This window comes from Mercenaria mercenaria, chromosome 5 (assembly GCF_021730395.1).
Source record: "Mercenaria mercenaria strain notata chromosome 5, MADL_Memer_1, whole genome shotgun sequence".
Classification (NCBI taxonomy): Eukaryota; Metazoa; Mollusca; class Bivalvia; order Venerida; family Veneridae; genus Mercenaria; species Mercenaria mercenaria.
The window spans coordinates 89,847,818-89,855,506 of record NC_069365.1 but is presented as its reverse complement, the minus strand read 5'-3'; the positions used below and the strand labels follow the sequence as shown (position 1 = coordinate 89,855,506).

At 32.6% G+C, this 7,689-nt stretch overlaps 1 long non-coding RNA gene across 1 annotated transcript; it reads left to right on the top strand.

Annotated features, from left to right (window-relative positions):
• Window positions 1-2,668: 2,668 nt before the first annotated feature.
• Window positions 2,669-7,391, top strand: LOC128557514 (uncharacterized). Its single transcript, XR_008371202.1, has 3 exons — window positions 2,669-2,959; window positions 5,130-5,182; window positions 6,771-7,391. It is a non-coding gene; the product is annotated as an uncharacterized LOC128557514 (long non-coding RNA).
• The last annotated feature ends 298 nt before the right edge of the window (window positions 7,392-7,689 follow it).

Sequence of the window (7,689 nt, the reverse complement as noted above, 5' to 3'; positions counted from 1 at the left end):
TATTACCATGGCCTTTCGACCTATATAGTACCAATACTGTATACGTATCTGAATTTGGCAGATAGTTTGTTTGGTTGATTTCAAAGTCTGATTAAAGTTTTATGCTCTAGACCATAACCCACCATAATAAGAATAACAGGTCAAAGTTCAAATTTTGGTGAAAAAGGAGAATACAGTTTACTAGTACAAGAAATGTCATTATGCAAGTGTTCTGATCCTCGCAAAATCCCTTCATAAAATTTTCGGTTCAGATTTACTTGCACTGTGGTACAGACCGAATATAAGACAAATCCGTTATATTACTCAGTTATTTCCCTTTAAAACAGACTACATTCGAAGGAAGTGAAAACAACGGTAGTCGTTAACTACTTTATTCGTATCTCATGAAAATAACATAGGCGATAGATCAATAACTTTGGCGCTCTCGCACAAAATCGCAAAAAAATAAAAGTACCTCCAAAATTAATACTTGTACAGTGAAAAGATTTTAGAACATACATATTCACATCGCCAATCTGACAAACTGCCTTACCGTATGTGCTCTGTATCGAAACAAAAAGCTCAATGATTAACAAATTGTTTTAAAAAATATTCAAGTCATTAGATATTTATCCACATGTCTTTTCGTACTGGACCTTTGTCCATCTTTTTTCTACTTCAAATAAAACGCCATCACTACGGTTAATTGAATTACCATAGTGTTTTATTTGAAGCATTGAGATACTTATTTACACAGACAACCCAAAGTGAAAGCTTTCGTTGTTTTGCTTTGATTAATTAAATCGCTGTCAAATGCCTGGCATCAGCTGAATGAGAAAATAAAGTCCTTTAGTCGACAATTACATCTTGATGATATTGATTCAGAGTAAATGTTGAAAATTGTCTTTCCTTCAGCTTAGTTTCGATGGTTATGCACAAGTCTGTTAACTAAATAAATATATGATATATTGTGTTCAGATAACATATATATAAAATAATACTATCTGAACAACTTCATTTGTTTTTATTTACACGTTAGCATTTTAGTTATAAGGTTTTTGTCATAACTCCTGATGTCAAAAGCATCTTACGAGCCAAACTTACCCGTGTATATTTTTGGTTGTCAACAAAAGCTTATGAGATTGTTTCATAAAGTAAAAGGTATGAAGTAGTTTGCATAATAGCTCCCAGAAATTGGTTTTCTTATTATAATTGTACTTCATACTATTTAATGCCCTGAAGTCATTGGAAACTGGTGCAGCGTAACATGAAAGTCCTATATGATTTACGAAGTATTTAAATCAAGACAAGTTTGGATGCGAAAATAATTATCTGATAGGTATCTTGTCTACGCTATACTGGATTCATATCAAACTGTTACATTTTTCTGATAGATTCCCGTCTAAGCTACATCAAAAAGTAAAACAGAATTGTTACTGGATATAAACCTAGTGAGAAAAATAATTCCTACTCGGGAACGTATTTTCAAGACTGATGTAAGTATGCCAAAACCGTCAGTAAAAGTCTTTAATCTTGTAACATGTTCGGTAAAAACTAATTGATAGAAATATATTATTCATTCTCCACCAAAAGGTAAATATTTCGCGTCGCGTTAAAATAATCATTTTGATTCGTTTTCCAATAATAACCATAGGAAATTATTATAGTATGTTGTATGCCATGATGTATGACGATGAACCATTTCCAATGTTCTGTTCTGTTCCTACATATTTTATTTGGGATGACCTAGTGCTATATGTGGAAAGTGTCTGTAAATCAAAAACGGCTCAAGCTACGCTAATGAGATGTATGGGCATATGTATCTTTTGTAATGTGCATAATCATGCGAAATTTGAAGTAAAGACGTGAATTAATATATGCAATAACAATATTTGTACCACCCAATTAACACGAAGGCATGGCAACATAAAATGACTTGTTTGTTTCACACTTTGCACACGCTTATTAGAAAAAGTATCATCATATATCATGATGTGCGCATTTTGGAAATTATTAGAGATTATAAGTATTTCACCAAATAGTCCCAAAATTGCTGTTGGGCTACAAAAACACAAGTTCATCATAAAGAAACTGCAAAATCCGCTGAAACAACGCTAAATTCACCCTGTATTTCTTTTAGATGTACGGATAGTTTCTCTAAAGGTATATCGACAGTCCATGACGGTCAGCTGACCTAGACAGCGACGCTGTCCTTCGTCATTTAGTCATTTAATTTTCTGTTAAACAAGCAATATAATAATAGCATTTCGCTTCGTTACCTACATTTAGCATGGCGTCATAATTTACGTCACTTTGTATCAATGACTCCGCGTCTAGTAGCAACATCTTAGTAGCTCATTTCCTGAAAAGTGTTTACAACTTTTCTATGAATACATAGGGCTATTTCGTCACAAGGGAAAATGTTTTGCCTTTCATATTCATTGAGTCTTTAAATGTATGAAAACAACTTTACCATCATATAAAGCGACAGAAACCCAGTTTCAGTTTGAAATTACTGTATTTCTCTCTAAAGAAATACTGAGCAATATTTTTCATTTATCAGACATGTGTGGCACCATTTTAGATAGATAACAAGGTTAGTGTACCATTTTACTCAGTAAGCGATTCATGTTTAATTTGCCGATCCTATTCTGTCGTTCATTTCGCATGAACACCGAAAAAAAATGGTTTCATTTCTTATATTTACATTATATTTCCTTTCCATTTGTAAACTATATAATATTATACATTGAATATAATTTGTAGCATTTAACATTAAAATCAGCTTCCCGGCCATTCTGTTCACCAGACGGAACAACTGCGACGTCATCTAAAGAACGTTCTCCCTGACTATACGCGGACGTCGTCAAAACAGCGGTCGGTTATCACTAAGCAGCGATGACGTAACTTTCGTGCCTTTCCTTTTGCTGTTCATACGAAATGAACGTCAAAAGTTTCAATGGAGAAGGATAGGGTGAATGTAAATATTTTGATTTACTTACTTGTTGTTTATCACTTTGTCAAAATTTCTGCGCGATAAAAAATGTTTTTTATATGCAAGGACATGTGCCGTCATTTGTATTGCATTATGCAAATCCATCTGCTGGTTAATCTATATAACACATTTCTGTTTTCTTGACTCGCACGTTGTACAGGTCATAGAGGAGATCCTTTAGAAGGATAAAACGCAGTAGCAGACTCGTTTGGCAAATGACTATATATTTCTCAAAAATAGATATATTTACAATATTTTTACCAAAAGTGTATAGTTATGAGGATTTAATATTTTCATATAAAAGAAACTTTTGTGATAAAGGAAATGTCACTCCTGTTGGACATGTAGAGCAGAAACATCAAAGGGACATGACATATTGGATATTCTCTATTTGGGTGTATTCAATTTACATTCAACAGTGATCTGGATTGCTAAACAATGATCCATTACACTGTTCGCAAAAACAAAGAACATCTGGAACAGTCCGATAACCTTCAAATACATGCGGAACATAACGCAAATATTTAAGCTAGAACGGGGACTCGAACCCAGGACCTCTCACACCTAAGGCAGACACTCTACCATTTCGCTCTAACAGCAGTATCTGTAGCTAGACAGTGTACCCTTATTCTCTGTCCGACTACATTACGTGAACTGGAACTATAACAATAGCATAGTCCGAGTACTGGTTATCGGCGTATTGACTTTGTTAGCTAACGGCAATTTTCCATTGATTACATTTTTACTCGTTACCGGTGCACTTTAAAAACATTTTCTTGCATACCAGACGGGGATTTCCGGTATTGTTACCGGTGCTGGAAAAATCCATCTTACACCCTGGGGTCTTCTGCACATGTCCGGAAGTGATTTTCAATCGGAGCGCACGACAAAAATACGCAAATTATTGCATGTCCGCACACATTTGGTGTATAATAATGTATAATATACTTACTAAAGGTTAGGGTTAGTATTACCATGGTTATAAAATATATACATTAAAGATACTTCTCATTCAAATTGCTTGAATCCGGTATATACCGGAGTCTGTAATTAATACAGGTGCTCCAGGTCTGCAGTTAGTCACAGTCATTCTTTCCTTGCTTGTGCTTTAAACTTCCAAGGGATCTTCAACAAAAATGATGTGTAGGTTTTCAAAGAATTTAATAAATAATGAAAAGCATTTAATCAGTTTGCTTTTTTCAATCTAAATCAACCTGGTAACTATAATTTTAATTTAATTATCATTTAGTTTCACTATCTTTACTTGTTTCACATTACTAATTACATTAATGTATAAAGAAAGCTTCGTCTATATTAGAAAAGGTTCCTGTAATGTTTCTTGGTTCATTTCGATTAAACGTAGAAAAGTGTCTAATGTAAAGTAAAGAAAGGACTCAGACAGGATAAAACAGCAGATTCATTATCTCAAATCTCAAAAGTGAAGAAGCTTATTAAAGCGAAACATGTTTTGACAAGACGTGGTTGTGTTTTTAAATTTGCGTACTGATCTAGGCTTATGTACGTACTATGATGATAAGAGGTAGGAAGAAAATGGACAAAAATGGCGCTCCATCATGAAGTTGTATAATACACTCATCGTTCAGATAGCTTAAATGAAATGCTAAAGCTCTGCTGTGATTTATTTCAGTTAATTAATTTACATCACAGCGTTTCATTAAGTGCGCCGGGAAGCTTATTTATCCTGACTATCCAAAGAGAAAGTTTTTATTGTTCGGCTTTGATTAATTAAACCACTACCAACTGTTTGGCTTCATCTGTAAGAAAAATTGGAATTCTATAACCTGCAAATATATCTTGATTGATATTGATTCAGATTTAATGTCGAACCTATCTACCCTAAGCTTAGTTAGTTATATTACAGTTTAAAGATTATGTGGCAAGAAATATTAAATTTATCTGTGTTTTTTGTACTCATCCATTTGATTGCGAGTGTTCTTGTCTCTATTTGTATCTTATAAGCAGTAACACTTAACTATTTCGGTACGTATCATTACACGTGATTTATATTTTCGTTGATAACATATGTATGTTACAGTGATAATTTAAACATCAGTAGTTTTATTATTTTGTCTTTGTTGTATGTAGTGAAATACGAATAAACAGAAATTTCAAATTTACCAATTTTGTTTTCTAGGTCCACCTCTAGTGGTTGAAACAAAACAGAAGCAGAACACTGAATGTGATACGGTAAGACTTTTTATTTATGAATGAAAAATCTCTAAGGTATATATCTATTCTAATTGTTCTACACGATCAGTTTTTACTCAATGTATTCGCAAATTTTTAATTGTAAAATATCTTAAAGGCATATTCATCAAAATCAAACCTAAAATGATACCTTTTAGAAAGATACAACATAACAAAGCAACCACTAGCAGTCTCTCTATTTTTACTAAAAAATTAAAGAGACCGCCACAAAAAAGTTGGTTCATACATGAGTAGTAGTGAAATGCGTGGCACTCTTATGCGCCTTGCACCGGTTAAAACGGAATTCTGTAATTAGATAATAAAAAACGGACTAAATGAGCCATAAGAACGGACAATTTTAAGTCCAAATGCGAGGCGACTTCGTTAAGCTGAATATTTAATATTTCATTTTTAAAGTGTTTTCGTTTAATATTGTAAATGTAATTACAATATATCTATTAACATTAATTACATTAATTTTTGATAACAAATGCAAATAACATGCGTTTCTTAAGCAGCGTTTTTATTAAATTACTACGATGTCAAGCATAAAAGAGGACTTAATTCGAATATTTACTTAGATAGTTGTAGCTTTTGTTAGGACTAGATATTTTCAGGGCATGATTTGCTGTGTGCGCTTTAAAACACATTGTTTATTGCTTCTTCAGGTTGACGTATGCAGTTTTAGAGTATTATGCTATATTTCAAGAAAGGTCAATTTTTTTATTTGTCTAACATATTTCTTGCCGAGAGATAATGTAAAATGGGGATTTAAAATTGTTCAATGCAGATGTCATATTCAACTTGTGTGTACGCACGCGTGTATCTAATTGAAATGCATGCAATCAATAATGAGCCATTTTTTTTCAAATTTTGCATAATTGCTTGCGGAAAATTGTTCTTTAAGCTAAAATTAAATCCAATTACGATTCAGCTTGGCAGGACCGATCTGTAAAAGAAAATTAATTTCTGCAGCTGTTTTTGTTTGCATTGCAAGTGAATCACCAATTACTGCTAAAACTGTATAACATGTTGCATTCTCCTGCATCATATAATCTCTACATTTATTTTTCTGCTATTTGCATCCATTTCCCAGGTGTAAGATGCAACTATTGTGTTTTTTTAGAAATACCATCTAGCTCTCTTGTATTACAAAATGTTAAAACCCGCTCTTAAACTATTAATAAATATCAAGTTCGAATAAAATGAGCAGGCATGCGATGGCTAATTGCTTCCTGTATCCAAGAGCTGGTAAATACATCATCAATTATTTCAAAGTTCAATCAGATTTAGAGCTTCAGCCAATAGTACACCAGAGGATGGCAAAAGCTATATTCAAAATGTTTAAAAGTAATTACTCAATGCTTACTTGTCAGCTGTACGTTTGATGAATTTTGTCAATTGAACATATCGTCAAAGTTTAGTATGTCGACATTTTAGGTTTATAAAGTTTGTCACTTTGTAAATCCTTGACTCAAATCGCTTTTTGTCCATGCTATTAATCTGTTTTGGAAAAATGCTATTATACTGGCATGATTGATATGAAAACACATTTTTCTACATAATGTTGAAACTTTCTTTTTTTCAGGATTACTCCTTCAATGCTACTTTTGATCAAGATGGACAGACAAAAGGTTTTTTTTGATATCCGAAACACCACTGAAGTTGCTCTCAGAAACATTTCTGGAAATTAAACTCATTTTTCTGAAGGTCAGAGATCCTAACCATTTTGACATCACTCACTGCAAAGTACATGCAATAAATGTTTCTACTAAAATAACAAAAACTTGCATTTACAATTAAAAAAAAAAACAGATGTTACCCGCGTTTGCGTAGATGTGTATAAAATTGGACAGGGTAATTCACGTATGCATGTTATATACTTACAATATCAGTAACATAATAAAACTTGTATAGATAACTTATCCGGCCTTTCATTGGATACATGTTTTATTGCCAATGAATATAACTAAAATCGTATGTCAACGGTGTCTTTTGTATTGCTCCTGTCTTTAGCAACATGGAACCGGGCATTGTAGCTGTCATTTCGCTAATTTTAAAATAGTTCTACAAAGTTTGTTACAATGAGAACAATATTTTTGTGAACGTTTCAAGATGTTTTATTGATTTTTTTTTTCAAAACTATGAAAACGTTTGTGTCTGTATTTACTACAGTTACTGATTAAATTCTATCTATGGAAAAAACTAATGATCATTTTATGTCGTTCGAATGAATAAGAGCATTTTCAAATTTGAGAGTACATTTTGGTTTGTCAAAAGTAAAAATGGCACGCGTATAATTCAACGTCTTGTACGTAGACCTGAATACGTGTAGTTACAGATTCAGCTTTTAGAAATTCATTTTGCGAAATGTTGTTCCTTTAAGGCATCATGTCTTTTATCTTATGGACATACCTATATGTTCTCTACTATTGGAAAGTTGAAAACATAGACAATTTTACGAAAATGTGAAACGGTAGACGTTTTCACAATTTATAAAGCAAAAT